General features: G+C 38.8%; 1 long non-coding RNA gene across 1 annotated transcript in view; it reads left to right on the top strand.

The window, feature by feature from the left end:
• Positions 1–9,390, top strand: part of LOC128648077 (uncharacterized) — a 41,760-nt gene extending 32,370 nt beyond the window's left edge. Inside the window, exons 3-4 of the long non-coding RNA XR_008400499.1 lie at positions 7,558–7,588; positions 9,173–9,390. This is a non-coding gene — a long non-coding RNA (uncharacterized LOC128648077). The remainder of the gene's footprint in view (positions 1–7,557; positions 7,589–9,172) is intronic.
• Positions 9,391–17,244: the final 7,854 nt, after the last annotated feature.

The following is a 17,244-nucleotide window of genomic DNA, read 5'->3' on the forward strand; positions in this document are numbered from 1 at the left end:
GGCATCTTGGTTGAAATCTTTAATTCATCTTGCCTATGTTGAGTCGGGTAAAACTCCGCCTCAAAGGATTACAGCTCATTCTACTAGGTCAGTTTCTACTTCCTGGGCGTTTAGGAATGAAGCTTCGGTTGATCAGATTTGCAAAGCAGCAACTTGTTCCTCTTTGCATACTTTTTCTAAATTCTACCATTTTGATGTATTTTCTTCTTCTGAAGCAGTTTTTGGTAGAAAAGTACTTCAGGCAGTGGTTTCAGTTTGAATCTTCTGCTTATGTTTTTCATTAAACTTTATTTTGGGTGTGGATTATTTTCAGCAGGAATTGGCTGACTTTATTTTATCCCTCCCTCTCTAGTGACTCTTGTGTGGAAAGATCCACATCTTGGGTAATCATTATCCCATACGTCACTAGCTCATGGACTCTTGCTAATTACATGAAAGAAAACATAATTTATGTAAGAACTTACCTGATAAATTCATTTCTTTCATATTAGCAAGAGTCCATGAGGCCCGCCCTTTTTTTGTGGTGGTTATGATTTTGTATAAAGCACAATTATTCCAATTCCTTATTTTATATGCTTTCGCACTTTTTTATCACCCCACTTCTTGGCTATTCGTTAAACTGAATTGTGGGTGTGGTGAGGGGTGTATTTATAGGCATTTTGAGGTTTGGGAAACTTTGCCCCTCCTGGTAGGAATGTATATCCCATACGTCACTAGCTCATGGACTCTTGCTAATATGAAAGAAATGAATTTATCAGGTAAGTTCTTACATAAATTATGTTTTTTATAAAGTTCTAAATCTATGTATTCAAACATTTATTTGCCTTGACTCAGGATGTTCAACATTCCTTATTTCAGATAGTCAGTTTCATAATTGGGATAATGCATATGAATAAATCAATTTTTTTCTTACCTTAAAATTTGACTTTTTCCCTGTGGGCTGTTAGGCTCGCGGGGGCTGAAAATGCTTCATTTTATTGCGTCATTCTTGGCGCTGACTTTTTTGGCGCAAATTTTTTTTTCTGTTTCCAGCGTCATACGTGTCGCCGGAATTTGCGTCATTTTGGCGTTCTTTTGCGCCAAAAGTGTCGGCGTTCCGGATGTGGCGTCATTTTTGGCGCCAAAAGCATTTAGGCGCCAAATAATGTGGGCGTCATTTTTGGCGCTAAAAAAATATGGGCGTCACTATTGTCTCCACATTATTTAAGTCTCATTATTTATTGCTTCTGGTTGCTAGAAGCTTGTTCACTGGCATTTTTTCCCATTCCTGAAACTGTCATTTAAGGAATTTGATCAATTTTGCTTTATATGTTGTTTTTTCTATTACATATTGCAAGATGTCCCACGTTGAAACTGAGTCAGAAGATACTTCTGGAAAATCGCTGCCTGGTGCTGGAGCTACCAAAGCTAAGTGTATCTGCTGTAAACTTATGGTATCTGTTCCTCCAGCTGTTTGTACTGTTTGTCATGACAAACTTGTTAATGCAGATACTATTTCCTTTAGTACTGTTACATTACCTGTTGCTGTTCCGTCAACATCTAATACTCGGAGTGTTCCTGATAACATAAGAGATTTTGTTTCTAAATCCATTAAGAAGGCTATGTCTGTTATTCCTCCTTCTAGTAAACGTAAAAAGTCTTTTAAAACTTCTAATTTTTCAGATGAATTTTTAAATGAACATCATCATTCTGATTCTGACAATGGTTCTTCTGGTTCAGAGGATTCTGTCTCAGAAGTTGATGCTGATAAATCTTCATATTTATTTAAAATGGAATTTATTCGTTCTTTACTTGAAGTCCTAATTGCATTAGAAATTGAGGATTCTGGTACTCTTGATACTAAATCTAAACGTTTAGATAAGGTTTTTAAATCTCCTGTAGTTATTCCAGAAGTTTTTCCTGTCCCTGGTGCTATTTCTGAAGTAATTTCCAGGGAATGGAATAATTTGGGTAATTCATTTACTCCTTCTAAACGTTTTAAGCAATTCTATCCTGTGCCATCTGACAGATTAGAGTTTTGGGACAAAATCCCTAAGGTTGCGGGGGCTGTCTCTACTCTTGCTAAGCGTACTACTATTCCTACGGCAGATGGTACTTCCTTTAAGGATCCTTTGGATAGGAAAATTGAATCCTTTCTAAGAAAAGCTTACTTGTGTTCAGGTAATCTTCTTAGACCTGCTATATCTTTAGCGGATGTTGCTGCAGCTTCAACTTTTTGGTTAGAAGCTTTAGCGCAACAAGTAACAGATCATAATTCTCATAGCATTATTATTCTTCTTCAACATGCTAATTTTATATGTGATGCCATCTTTGATATCATTAGAGTTGATGTCGGGTATATGTCTCTAGCTATTTTAGCTAGAAGAGCTTTATGGCTTAAAACTTGGAATGCTGATATGTCTTCTAAGTCTACTTTGCTTTCCCTTTCTTTCCAGGGTAATAAATTGTTTGGTTCTCAGTTGGATTCTACTATCTCAACTGTTACTGTAGGGAAAGGAACTTTATTACCACAGGATAAAAAATCTAAAGGTAACTTTAGGTCGTCTAATCGTTTTCGTTCCTTTCGTCACAACAAGGAACAAAAACCTGATCCTTCATCCTCAGGAGCGGTATCAGTTTGGAAACCATCTCCAGTCTGGAATAAATCCAAGCCTTTTAGAAAATCAAAGCCAGCTCCTAAGTCCACATGAAGGTGTGGCCCTCATTCCAGCTCAGCTGGTAGGGGGCAGATTACTTTTTTTCAAAGAAATTTGGATTAATTCAGTTCACAATCTTTGGATTCAGAACATTGTTTCAGACGGGTACAGAATTGGCTTCAAGATAAGGCCTCCTGCAAAGAGATTTTTTCTTTCCCGTGTCCCAGTAAACCCAGCGAAGGCTCAAGCATTTCTGAAATGTGTTTCAGATCTAGAGTTGGCTGGAGAAATTATGCCAGTTCCAGTTCTGGAACAGGGACGGGGGTTTTATTCAAATCTCTTCATTGTACCAAAGAAGAATTCCTTCAGACCAGTTCTGGATCTAAAAATATTGAATCGTTATGTAAGGATACCAACATTCAAAATGGTAACTGTAAGGACTATCCTGCCTTTTGTTCAGCAAGGGCATTATATGTCTACAATAGATTTACAGGATGCATATCTGCATATTCCGATTGATCCAGATCACTATCAGTTTCTGAGATTCTCTTTCCTAGACAAGCATTACCAGTTTGTGGCTCTGCCGTTTGGCCTAGCTACAGCTCCAAGAATTTTTACAAAGGTTCTCGGTGCCCTTCTGTCTGTAATCAGAGAACAGGGTGGTATTTCCTTATTTGGACGATATCTTGGTACTTGCTCAGTCTTCACATTTAGCAGAATCTCATACGAATCAACTTGTGGTGTTTCTTCAACATCATGGTTGGAGGATCAATTTACCAAAAAGTTAATTGATTCCTCAGACACAGGTAACCTTTTTAGGTTTCCAGATAGATTCAGTGTCCATGACTCTGTCTTTAACAGACAAGAGACGTCTAAAATTGATATCAGCTTGTCGAAACCTTCAGTCACAATCATTCCCTTCGGTAGCCTTATGCATGGAAATTCTAGGTCTTATGACTGCTGCATTGGACGCGATCCCCTTTGCTCGTTTTCACATGCGGCCTCTTCAGCTCTGTATGCTGAACCAGTGGTGCAGGGATTACACAAAGATATCTCAATGAATATCTTTAAAACCGATTGCACGACACTCTGACGTGGTGGACAGATCACCATCGTTTAGTTCAGGGGGCTTCTTTTGTTCTTCCGACCTGGACTGTAATTTCAACAGATGCAAGTCTTACAGGTTGGGGAGCTGTGTGGGGGTCTCTGACAGCACAAGGGGTTTGGGAATCTCAGGAGGTGAGATTACCGATCAATATTTTGGAACTCCGTGCAATTTTCAGAGCTCTTCAGTCTTGGCCTCTTCTGAAGAGAGAATCGTTCATTTGTTTTCAGACAGACAATGTCACAACTGTGGCATACATCAATCATCATGGAGGGACTCACAGTCCTCTGGCTATGAAAGAAGTATCTCGAATTCTGGTATGGGCAGAATCCAGCTCCTGTCTAGTTTCTGCGGTTCATATCCCAGGTATAGACAATTGGGAAGCGGATTATCTCAGTCGCCAAACGTTACATCCGGGCGAATGGCCTCTTCACCCAGAGGTATTTCTTCAGATTGTTCAAATGTGGGGACTTCCAGAAATAGATTTGATGGCCTCTCATCTAAACAAGAAACTTCCCAGGTATCTGTCCAGATCCAGGGATCCTCAAGCGGTAGCAGTGGATGTATTGTCACTTCCTTGGAAGTATCATCCTGCCTATATCTTTCCACCTCTAGTTCTTCTTCCAAGAGTAATCTCCAAGATTCTGAAGGAATGCTCATTTGTTCTGCTGGTAGCTCCAGTATGGCCTCACAGGTTTTTGTATGCGGATCTTGTCTGGATGGCCTCTTGCCAACTGTGGACTCTTCCGTTAAGGCCAGACCTTCTGTCGCAAGGTCCTTTTTTCCATCAGGATCTCAAATCCTTAAATTTAAAGGTATGGAGATTGAACGCTTGATTCTTAGTCAAAGAGGTTTCTCTGACTCTGTGATTAATACTATGTTACAGGCTCGTAAATCTGTATCTAGGGAGATATATTATAGAGTCTGGAAGACTTACATTTCTTGGTGTCTTTCTCATCATTTTTCCTGGCATTCTTTTAGAATTCCGAGAATTTTACAGTTTCTTCAGGATGGTTTGGATAAAGGTTTGTCTGCAAGTTCCTTGAAAGGACAAATCTCTGCTCTTTCTGTTCTTTTTCACAGAAAGATTGCTAATCTAACTGATATTCATTGTTTTGTACAAGCTTTGGTTTGTATAAAACCTGTCATTAAGTCAATTTCTCCTCCTTGGAGTTTGAATTTGGTTCTGAGGGCTCTTCAAGCTCCTCCGTTTGAACCTATGCATTCATTGGACATTAAATTACTTTCTTGGAAAGTTTTGTTCCTTTTGGCTATCTCTTCTGCCAGAAGAGTTTCTGAATTATCTGCTCTTTCTTGTGTCTCCTTTTCTGATTTTTCACCAGGATAAGGCCGTGTTGCGAACTTCTTTTAAATTTTTACCTAAGGTTGTGAATTCCAACAACATTAGTAGAGAAATTGTGGTTCCTTCATTATGTCCTAATCCTAAGAATTCTAAGGAGAAATCATTGCATTCTTTGGATGTAGTTAGAGCTTTGAATTATTATGTTGAAGCTACTAAGAATTTCCGAAAGACTTCTAGTCTATTTGTAATCTTTTCCGGTTCTAGGAAAGGTCAGAAGGCCTCTGCCATTTCTTTGGCATCTTGGTTGAAATCTTTAATTCATCATGCCTATGTTGAGTCGGGTAAAACTCCGCCTCAAAGGATTACAGCTCATTCTACTAGGTCAGTTTCTACTTCCTGGGCGTTTAGGAATGAAGCTTCGGTTGATCAGATTTGCAAAGCAGCAACTTGGTCTTCTTTGCATACTTTTACTAAATTCTACCATTTTGATGTGTTTTCTTCTTCTGAAGCTGTCTTTGGTAGAAAAGTACTTCAGGCAGCCGTTTCAGTTTGAATCTTCTGCTTATATTTTCAGTTTTTTTTTTTTCTAAGATTTAAACTTTATTTTTGGGTGTGGATTTTTTTCAGCGGAATTGGCTGTCTTTATTTTATCCCTCCCTCTCTAGTGACTCTTGCGTGGAAGATCCACATCTTGGGTAGTCATTATCCCATACGTCACTAGCTCATGGACTCTTGCTAATTACATGAAAGAAAACATAATTTATGTAAGAACTTACCTGATAAATTCATTTCTTTCATATTAGCAAGAGTCCATGAGGCCCACCCTTTTTTTGTGGTGGTTATGATTTTTTTGTATAAAGCACAATTATTCCAATTCCTTATATTTATGCTTCACACTTTTTTCTTATCACCCCACTTCTTGGCTATTCGTTAAACTGATTTGTGGGTGTGGTGAGGGGTGTATTTATAGGCGTTTTGAGGTTTGGGAAACTTTGCCCCTCCTGGTAGGAATGTATATCCCATACGTCACTAGCTCATGGACTCTTGCTAATATGAAAGAAATGAATTTATCAGGTAAGTTCTTACATAAATTATGTTTTTCCAAGGTACGGTTCAAGGTCTAGAGATCCTCAGGCCGCTCTGAAAGATGCTCTGGCGGTTCCTTGGGATTTCGGTCTAGCATACCAGTTTCCTCCGTTTGCGCTCTTTCCGCAAGTTATTGCTTGTATTAAACAATAGAGCATCAGTCATTCTAATAGCTCCTGAATGATCTCGCAGGATCTGGTATGTAGACCTAGTAACGATGTCTTCTCGGCTGCCTTGGAGGTTGCCTCTGAGGAAGGACCCTTCTAACTCAGGGTACTTTCCTCCTCCCAAATCTCATTTCTCTGAAGCTGACTGCTTGGAGATTGAACATTTAGTTCTGTCTAAGCGTGGATTTTCTTAGTCGGTCATTGAGACCATGATCTAGGCTTGCAAGCCTGTTACTTGACAAATTTACCATAAGGTATGGCGTAAATACCTTTAGTGGTGTGAATCTAAGGGCTACTCTTGGAGTAGGGTCAGGATTCCTATAATTTTGTCTTTTCTCCAGGAAGAGAGGTTTGCCAGTCAGTTCTCTGAAAGGTCAGATTTCTGCATTATCCATTTTGTTACACAAGGGTCTGGCGGATGTGCCAGATGTTCAATCTTTTTGTCAGGCCCTGGTCAGAATCAGGCCTGTGTTTAAACCTGTTGCTCCTCCCTGGAGCCTTAATCTGGCTCTATTTGAGCCAATGTATTCCATAGATATTAAGTTGCTATATTGTAAGGTTTTGTTTCTTATTGCTATCTCTTCTGCTCAGTTTCGGCATTCTCTGCTTTGCGATGTGATTCGCCTTACCTTCTTTCATGTGGATAAGGTGGTTCTTCGTACTAAATTGGGGTTTCTTCCTAAAGTGGTTTCAGATAGAAATATTAATCAGGAAATTGTTGCTCCTTCTCTGTCCCAATCCTTCTCATAAAGAACGTCTGTTGCACAACTTGGATGTTGTGCGTGCTCTATAAAATTCTACTTGGTTTTTTTTTATATATTAAAATCTATCTTAAATGGATTAACTGACACACTAGTTATAAAACACAAATGTTTATCTCGTTAAGACACGTGCATATGGCAATTAGTTTGCTAAACAAATGCTAAATATGGCTGCTGGTTTTGGCATTCATTTTTTTTTGGCACCTGATTTGTTCATGTAAAACACACAAATCTGTAGATTTGCATAGATGTTTGTGTTGGACTTTAACACACAAATAGATCCAGCGACAGAGCTAACTAGCGCTACCAGAAGCCATATCCAGCATTCATGTAGCAAACCAATCACGGAATGCCCATATCTAATAGTGGTAATGTTCAGCATTTATAAAAGAATAGCCAAAATTTATTCAACTTGAAATTCTACAAGTGAGAGGGAAAATTAAAAGTCCAAAATCTTCAACTACTTAACTTTTCTTTTTTTTTTTTTTTACTATTGCAGGGCCATGTTTGAGATGTGCCAAAGATGCAAGGTAAGTTTCCCCTGTCATACGGAGCATACAATTTTAAATAAATGTTTTACTTCTATTATCAAATTTGCTTTGTTCCTATGGTATTCTTTGTTGAAGACATACCTAGTTAGGCATCTGAAGCACTAGATGGCAGGAAATAGTGCAGCCATATATTGCTTTTGCAAATGCATAACATTCTTGCAAAGTAGTGCTGTAAGCACGTGCACACTCCTAAGCTTACCTCCCTGCTTCTCAACAAAAGATACCAAAATAACAAAGGAAATGTGATAATATAAGTAAATTAGAGCATGCCATTTTAAACTATCTGAATCATGAAAAATACATGTTTGGGTTTCATGTACCTTTTTTAAGGCTTTGTAAAGATTAATGGAGTTTTGCATTTTAACATTAGGAAGTTTGAGGACTGAAGAATCAAACCATTTTGAACTATTTAAAAGTGTTCACCATCTGACTTTTCCATATTTTGTAATGTTGGTCAGGAAATGAATTGTATTTAATTTACACAACATACCTAACCCTGTGTCCAACTAAACATATTTAGGACCTTTTATACTTATTAGTAAGTTTCATTATTTAAAGGGCCATAATACCGAAATGTTTAAACACTTGAAAGTGATGCAGTATAGCTGTAAAAAGCAGACTTGAAAATATCACCTGAGCGTCTATGTAAAAAAAGAAAGATAATTTACCTCAAAAGTTCCTCAGTAGCCACATCCCATTGTAAAGGACTTCTAAGCAGAAAATCAGTGTCTGTCCCAGGACAGCTGAAGGGATGAGCCTCGTGCACTCATATTTCCCTATTCAGTTTAAAGGAAGTTTACTATGAAATCTCATGAGATCACAGTAAAAGTTCATGACCTCAGGACTGCTGATGATTGGTTGCTGTTCATTTTTTTTTTTTTTTTTTTTTTTCTTTTTTTACCTGCAGCTGAGTAACTTTTTACACAGAACTTACTCTGCTGAGCTGAGCAAATTGTGAGGTAAAATATCTTCCTTTTTTACAGAGATGCTCGGGTGATATTTTCCGGTCAGCTTTTTAGTTATACTGCATCAGTTTCAAGTGATTTAGCATATGAGTATTATGTCCCTTTAAGTATTCACCCCTATGGCAGTACTAGGTAGGACCACCTTTGGCTGCAATTCCAGCTTTGAGTTTTTTAGGAAAAGCCAAACATTTCTGGATCCAGATGTGTAAAGACTTAGTCAGGTTGGATGGGGATCTTTTGAAAGTTAAAAGTAGAGTTTTAGATTACTATGCCCTAAAAATCCATCACAAGACATGAAGTGTTCAGTACGCTTAAATTAAATGGTATAAAGCTCAATCAAATTAAATTTTTTATGTTACAAATTATTTAAATTATTTCCAAGGAAGTGATAAATACTTACATGGGGCACTTGGTAGTAAGTAAAGGAAACTACCTCCCATTGCAAATGGTAGAGAAGACGGTTAATAGCTACTAAACATAATGGAATATGCTAACCACTTTTTTCCTGATAATAAAATGCTTTCTCAATGTCCTTTTGTTTAAAATTGCTTAAAGTTTATTTAAAAGGTGTGTATTTTTTTATTTTCTCCCCCCACAGGAGTTGAAAATTCCTTCAGTCTCACTGAATCCTGCAGACCGAGAAATGTATAAGAAAAAAAATGAATTTTTATTAAAGCTTCCTAACTTGTAAACAATAACTTATTTGTCATACAAAGAAGCGGATGACGTATGGATTTTTTTTAAATCCATACTAAATGCAATGTGATATTTCAAATTCATGTTTACAATTCTTTACAAATAAACCTAATGGAAGGATTTAATTGCAGTGTGTGCTGTTTTTTAAACACAAATGCATTTCCAGTGCAGTATAATATGAAAATCATTGTCCTACAATCCTAGACCTCAGTGTGTTAATCTCATGTCTATTAGTGATGTATTTGGGTGTAATAGCATTTTTATTTTCCTCATTAAGCATTATACAATCACTATATTAGGCATATGCACCTAATTGGGCAATACACAAAATGTTTGTTTATTTCTTTCATGTAAATGACAAGAGTCCATGAGCTAGTGACATATGGGATATACATTTCTACCAGGAGGGGGCAAAGTTTCCCAAACCTCAAAATGCCTATAAATACACCCCTCACCACACCCACAATTCAGTTTTACAAACTTTGCCTCCTATGGAGGTGGTCAAGTAAGTTTGTGCTTGATTTCTTCTATAAGCGCTTCTAAGCATTTTGAAGGCCAATTCCTCTGAGTACATTGTCAGAGGGATGTGAAGAGAGTATCGCCTGTTTTTTTTTTTTTTTTTTTTTTTTTTTTTTTTTTTAATGGTTTTACTCATGGGAAATCTTTTCAAGGGTTCTCGGTCGTAGGGATTCATCTCCTACCTCCCTTTTCAGATTGACGATATACTCTTATACCATTACCTCTGCTGATAGTTTTCAGTACTGGTTTGGCTGTCTGCTATATGTGAATGGGTGTCTTTCAGTAAGTATGTATCATTAAGACACTCAGCTATGTTTGGCGCTTTATGTATTAATATTTTTTTAAATAAATGTATTTACTTATATTTGCCATGAGTCAGGTTTATGTATTTCCCTTTGCAGTCTAACAGTTTAAGTATGGGAATTATGTTTTAGGAAGTGATGATTTTTTTTTTTTCTAATTTCTTACCTGGGGTTTATTTTTTTTATTTTTTTCCAATTTGACTTTTTTTCCCTTAATTTTGAGGGGCAAATCTGGGCTCGCGAGGGCGCAAAATGCTGGTATTGCATCATTTTGGGTGTGAATTTGCGTCTATAGTGTTGCAAATTCGTAATTTCCTGCATCTTTATTGACTTTCGGTTGTTTGGCGCGCTTGTTATGACACAAGTTGTGTCATTTCTGGATGTTGGTTGGCGCCAAAGTTTTTAACTTCACTTTGTGTTGTGCGTCATACTTGGTGCCAAATATTGTTTTTTATTATATTACCCCACTTCCTTTATGCTCCTTGCTCTCTTCATACTCTAGAGGGCTATGCCGTTTGCTTTTCTGCCTATTTAGCATATGCATTTTTTTCCCATTCCTGAAACTGCTATATGAGGAAATTGGATATTTTGTTTAACTGTTATTTTTTTATACATTTTACAAGATGTCTGTCTGATCCTGTCTCAGAAGCTACTGTAGGAACCATGCTGCCTGAACATAGTTCTACCAAAGCTAAGTGTATCTGTTGTAAGAAAACTGAGATTATATCTCCAGCTATAGTTATCATGATGAGCTTTTGCATGCCAATAATGTTTCTATTAGTACTAGTACAGCGTCTGTTGTTCCCTCAACATCCAATGTACATGATATCCCTATTGCAATGAAAAATAATATTGCTGATGCAATACAGAAGGCTATGTCTGCTATTTCACCTTCTAATAAACTTAAAAGCTCTTTTAAAACTTCTCATAAAACTGATGAAATTTGTAGTGACTGCCAACATACTGAAATATCATCCTCCTGAAGAGGATCTCTCTGGTTCAGAAGATCCTACTTCAGACATTGAAATTGATAAATCTTATATTTTTAAGATTGAATATATTCGGTCTTTGTTGAAAGAAGTATTGGTTACTTTGGGTATTGAGGAGTCTGATCCTCTTGATAACAAAACCAGTAAACATTTAAATTCTGTTTTTAAACCTCCTGTGATTACTCCTGAGGTTTTTCCTGTTCCAGATGCGGTTTCTGATGTGATTGCTAAGGAATGGTCTAAACCTGGTGCTTCTTTTAATCCTTCTAGGTTTAAGAAGTTATATCCTTTACCAGTGGCTAATTTAGAGTTTTGGGGAAAAGTCCCTAAGGTTGATGGGGCTATTTCTACTCTTGCCAGACGTACTACTATTCCTATGGAAGATAGTACTTCTTTTAAGGATCCTTTAGATGGAAAGATTGAATCTTATCTAAGGAAAGCTTATTTACATTCTGGTTATATTCTCAGGCCTGCCATTTCTATGGCTGATGTTGCGGCGGCATCAAATTTTGGTTGGATAGCTTAGCACAACAGGAAGCAGATCCGGATTTGTCTAGCATTGCTTGTTCATGCTAATCCTTTTATCTGTGATGCTATTTTTATATCAAGATTGATGGTAAATCTGTGTGTCTGGCTACTTTAGCTAGAAGAGCTTTATGGCTTAAATCATAGAAAGCTGACACGATATCTAACTCTAGATTACTATCTATCTTTCCAGGGTAATAATTTATTTGGTTATCGATTGGATTCTATTTCCACGATCACTGGGGGGGAAGGGAGTTTTTTTGCCCCAAGATAAAAAATTTAAGGGTAAATCTAAAGCTTCGAATAGTTTTCATTCCTTTCATCAGAATAGAGAACAGAAAACCACTCCTTCCCCTAAGGACTCTGGTTCCAATTGGAAGCCATCTTCAAGTTGGGCTAAATCTAAGCCTTATAAGAAACCAAAGACTGCATGAATGTGCGGCCCTCAATCCAGTTCAACTGTTGGGGGGCAGATTAAAATTATTTCAAAACATTTGGGCATATTCTGTTCAGAATCTGTGGATTCAAAGCAATGTCTCTAAGGTTATCAAATAGGTTTCAGAATAAGACATCCTGGTAGAAGATTTTCTCTCACGTTCCAACAAATCCTGTGAAAGCTCAGGCTTTTCTGAAGTGTTTCAGATCTGGAGCTTTCAGGGATGATTTATACCAGTTCCTCCTTTAGGAACAGGTTCTGTTTTTTTTTTTCAAATCTATTCATTGTCTGAAAGAAAATTTAATTCAGACAAGTTCTGGATCTGAAGTTTTTGAATCTTTTTGTATGGGTCCCAACTTTAAAGATGACACTAAGGACTATTATGCCTTTTTGTTCAGCAAGGTCATTACATGTCCACAATAGACTTACAGGATGCTTATCATCAGATTCATCCAGATCACTATCGGTTTCTGAGATTCTCTTTTCTAGACAAGCATTACCAATTTGTCGCTCTTCCATTTTGGCCTAGCGACGGCTTTAAGAATCTTTTCGAAGGTTCTCGTTGCCTTTATATCTGTAATCAGAGAGCAAGGTATTGAGGCGTTTCCTTATTTGGACGATATCTTGGTACTAGCTCAAGCTTTTAATTTAGCAGAATCTCACACGAATTGACTACTTTTGTTTCTTCAAAGACATGGTTGGAGGATCAATTTGCCAAAGTTTCTTGATTCCTCAAACAAGGGTCACCTTTTTAGGTTTCCAGATTGTTTAAAGACCGTCATGGACACTGATTCTAACGAGACAAATGAAATTGGTTTCAGCCTGTCAAAACTTTCAGTCTCGATCATTCCCTTCAGTGGCTATGTGCTTGTAAGTTTTAGTTATCATGACTGCCGCATCGGACGCGATCCCCTTTGCTCATTTTCATATGAGGCCTCTGCAGCTTTGCATGCTGAATCAATGGTGCAGGGATTATACTCGGATATAACAATTGATATTCTTAAATCCCAGCATTCTACTCTGACTTGCTGGTTAGACCATCATTGTATTGTTCAAGGGGCCTCTTTTGTTCGTCCTTCCTGGACTGTAGTTTCAACAGATATAAGTCTTTCAGGGTGGAGAGCTGTTTAGAGGATTCCAAACCCCTTGTGCTGTCAGATCCTCAGAGGTGAGGTTACCAATCAATATCTTAGAACTCCATGCTATTTTCAGGGCTTTTCAGGCTTGACCTCTACTAAAGAGAACTTTTCATTCGCTTTCAGACAGACAATATCACAACTGTGACATATGTCAATCATCAGGGAGGGACTCGCAGTCCTTTAGCAATAAAAGAAGCATCACCGATAATTTCTTGGGCAGAATCCAACTCCGGTCTAACTTCTGCGATTCATATCCCAGGTGTAGACAATTGAAAAGCGGATTATCTCAGCCGTCAGACTTTACATCTGGGGGAGTGATCTCTCCATCCAGATTTGTTTTTTCAGATTGTACAGATGTGGGGTGTTTCAGAAATAGATCTGATGGCTTCCCATCTAAACAAGAAACTACCCAGATACCTTTCCAGGTCCAGGGATCCTTATGCGGTGATGGTGGAAGCGTTGTAAGCAAGTTGGTAAGACCAAGGAACTGCTATTTTTTATGCCCCTAGTACTACTTCCAAGGGTGATCTCCAAGATCATAATGGAACAATCTCATGTGTTTCTGATAGCACCAGCATGGCCTCACAGGTTTTGGTATGCAGATCTTGTCCGGATGTCCAGTTGTCAACCTTGGCCCACTTTGTTTAAGGCCAGACCTTCTCTCTCGAGGGCTGTTTTTCCATCAGGATCTCCAATCGCTAAATTTGAAGGTATGGAAATTGAACGCTTAGTCATAGAGGTTTCTCGGACTCAGTGATTAATACTATGCTGCAGGCTCATAAGTCTGTTTCAAGGAAGATTTAATATCTGGTATGGAAAACCTATATTTCTCTTGTAAAGGTGTATCCAGTCCACGGGTTCATCCATTACTTGTGGGATATTCTCCTTCCCAACAGGAAGCTGCAAGAGGACACCCACAGCAGAGCTGTCTATATAGCTCCTCCCCTAACAGTCATTCTCTTGCAGCTCTTGACAAGAAAGGAAGTATCGAGGTGGTGACTTAGTGTAGTTTTTACCTTCAATCAAAAGTTTGTTATTTTTAAACGGTACCGGCGTTGTACTGTTTTACTCTCAGGCAGAAATTAGAAGAAGAATCTGCCTGGAGGTTTGATGCTCTTAGCGGTTTGTAACTAAGGTCCATTGCTGTTCTCACACATAACTGAAGAGTATGGAAAGAAAACTTCAGTTGGGGGGACGGTCTGCAGATTGCCTGCTTTGAGGTATGTTCAGTATATTTTTTTCTAGAGAGATGAGGTCTAGAAAATGCTGAGTGCCTGGTATATTTAAGCTAAGCCTGATACAGTGATTTAACAACTGGGATCATGCTTGCAAAAAGTGATAATATTCATATTAATTCTTATATTACTTAGTGTAAAAAAAGTTTGCATGATTTTATAAAAATAAAAACGTTTTTTTCTCTGAGGGTGATAAATCTTTATTTGGGGCCTAGTTTCCACATGGCTTGTTAGATTACTCCTAGGAGTACTTTTTTAAGGCCCTCTGACTTTGAGTGCATGGTGGGAGGGGCCTATTTTCATTTTCAGTCAGACATCCAGCTTTCCTGAAGGAGTCCTCTGGCTTATAGGACCTCCTATAGAGGGTTTTGTTCCTGCAAAAATCGTTTTTAAGGGCAGGTAGGAGCCACAGCGGAGCTGTGGCAGTGTGTGACTGTTTTTTAACAGGTTTAATGTTTTTCTAATTCGTTTTTGGGCCTGAGGGGTTAATCATCCATTTGCAAGTGGGTGCAATGCTGTTTTAGTCCCTTATACACACTGTAAAAATTTCGTAGTTTACTACTTTTTTTCACTGTTTTGCAGTTTGTGGTAGTTTTTTCTCTTAAAGGCACAGTACCATTTTTTATTATTGCTTTTTTCACATTTATTAAAGTGTTTTCCAAGCTTGCTGGTCTCATTACTAGTCTGTTAAACATGTCTGACATAGAGAAAACTCCTTGTTCATTATGTTTAGAAGCCATTGTGGAACCCCCTCTGTGTACCAAATGCACTGACCTTTCTATAAGTTTTAAAGATTTATCACCTGAGGTTTCTGAGAATGACAAAAGGGAGGTTATGCCATCTAGCTCTCCCCACGTGTCAGAACCTTTAACTCTCGCTCAAGGGACACCAAGTACATCTAGCGGGTCCAATGCGTTTACTTTACAAGACATGGCGGCAGTTAGGAATCATACCCTCACAGAGGTATTGTCCAAACTGCCAGGGTTACAAGGAAAGCGAGACGGCTCTGGGGCTAGAACAAATACAGAGCTTTCTGATGCTTTAGTAGCTATGTCTGATGTACCCTCACAATGTACAGAAGCCGAAGCAGGAGAGCTTCTATCTGTGGGTGACATTTCTGATTCAGGGAAGGCGTTACTTCAGTCTGACTCTGAAATGACAGCATTTAAATTTAAGCTTGAACACTTCCGCGTGTTGCTCAGGGAGGTTTTAGCGACTCTGGATGACTGTGACACCATTGTAGTCCCAGAGAAATTGTGTAAAATGGACAAATACTTTGCAGTGCCTGTTTACACTGTTTTTCCAATCCCTAAGAGGTTTTCAGAAATTATTACTAAGGAATGGGATGGACCAGGTGTGCCGTTCTCTCCCCCTCCTGCTTTTAAGAAAATGTTTCCTATAGATGCCGCTACACGGGACTTGTGGCAGACGGTCCCTAAGGTGGAGGGAGCAGTCTCTACCCTACCTAAGCGTACAACTATTCCTGTCGAGGACAGTTGTGCTTTCCTAGATCCTATGGATAAGAAATTAGAGGGTTTCCTTAAGAAAATCTTTATACAACAAGGTTTTATTCTCCAGCCTCTTGCATGCATTGCCCCAGTCACTGATGCAGCGGCTTTCTGGTTCGAGCCTCTTGAAGAGGCTCTTCAGGTAGAGACCCCGTTGGATGATATCCTTGACAGGCTTAAAGCTCTTAAGTTAGCCAATTCATTTATTTCTGACGCCGTTTTTCATTTAACCAAGCTAACTGCTAAAAATTCAGGTTTTGCCAATCAGGCACGTAGGGCACTATGGCTTAAATCCTGGTCAGCTGATGTCACTTCAAAGTCTAAACTTCTCAAGATCCCCTTCAAAGGGCAGACCCTATTTGGGCCTGGACTGAAGGAGATCATTTCTGATATTACTGGAGGAAAAGGCCATGTCCTTCCCCAGGATAGGTCCAACAAGTTAAGGAACAAACGGACTAATTTTCGTTCCTTTCGAAACTTCAAGAGTGGCGCAGCTTCATCTTCCTCTTCTACAAAACAAGAGGGAAATTTTGCCCAGTCCAAGCCAGTCTGGAGACCTTACCAGGCTTGGAACAAGGGGAAACAGGCCAAAAAGCCTGCTGCTGCCTCTAAGACAGCATGAAGGAATAGCCCCCGATCCAGGACCAAATCTAGTGAGGGGCAGACTTTCTCTCTTTGCCCAGGCTTGGGCAAGAGATGTCCAGGATCCCTGGGCTCTGGAGATTGTTTCCCAGGGATATTTTCTGGATTTCAAAGCTTCATCTCCTAAGGGGAGATTTCATCTCTCACAATTATCTGCAAACCAGATAAAGAGAGAGGCATTCTTACATTGCGTTCAAGACCTACTAGTTATGGGAGTGATCCACCCAGTTCCAAAGGAAGAACAGGGGCAGGGCTTCTATTCAAATCTGAAAGTTCCCTCTTTCTTGGAAACTATAAACAGACCAATCTTGGATCTCAAGATCCTAAACAAATTACTCAGGGTCACAGCCTTCAAGATGGAGACTATTCGAAACATCCTACCTATGATCCAGGAGGGCCAATATGACTACCGTGGATTTAAAGGATGCTTATCTACATATTCCGATACACAGGGATCATCATCAGTTTCTCAGGTTCGCCTTCTTAGACAGACATTACCAGTTTGTGACTCTTCCCTTCGGGTTAGCCATGGAACCAAGAATCTTTACGAAGGTTCTAGGGTCCCTTTTGGCGGTTCTAAGACCGCGGGGTATAGCAGTAGCCCCTTACCTAGACGACATCCTGATACAGGTGTCAACTTTTCAAATCGCCAGGTCCCATACGGACATTGTTTTGGCAT

The sequence above is a fragment of the Bombina bombina genome, chromosome 2, assembly GCF_027579735.1.
Source record: "Bombina bombina isolate aBomBom1 chromosome 2, aBomBom1.pri, whole genome shotgun sequence".
Lineage (NCBI taxonomy): Eukaryota > Metazoa > Chordata > Amphibia > Anura > Bombinatoridae > Bombina > Bombina bombina.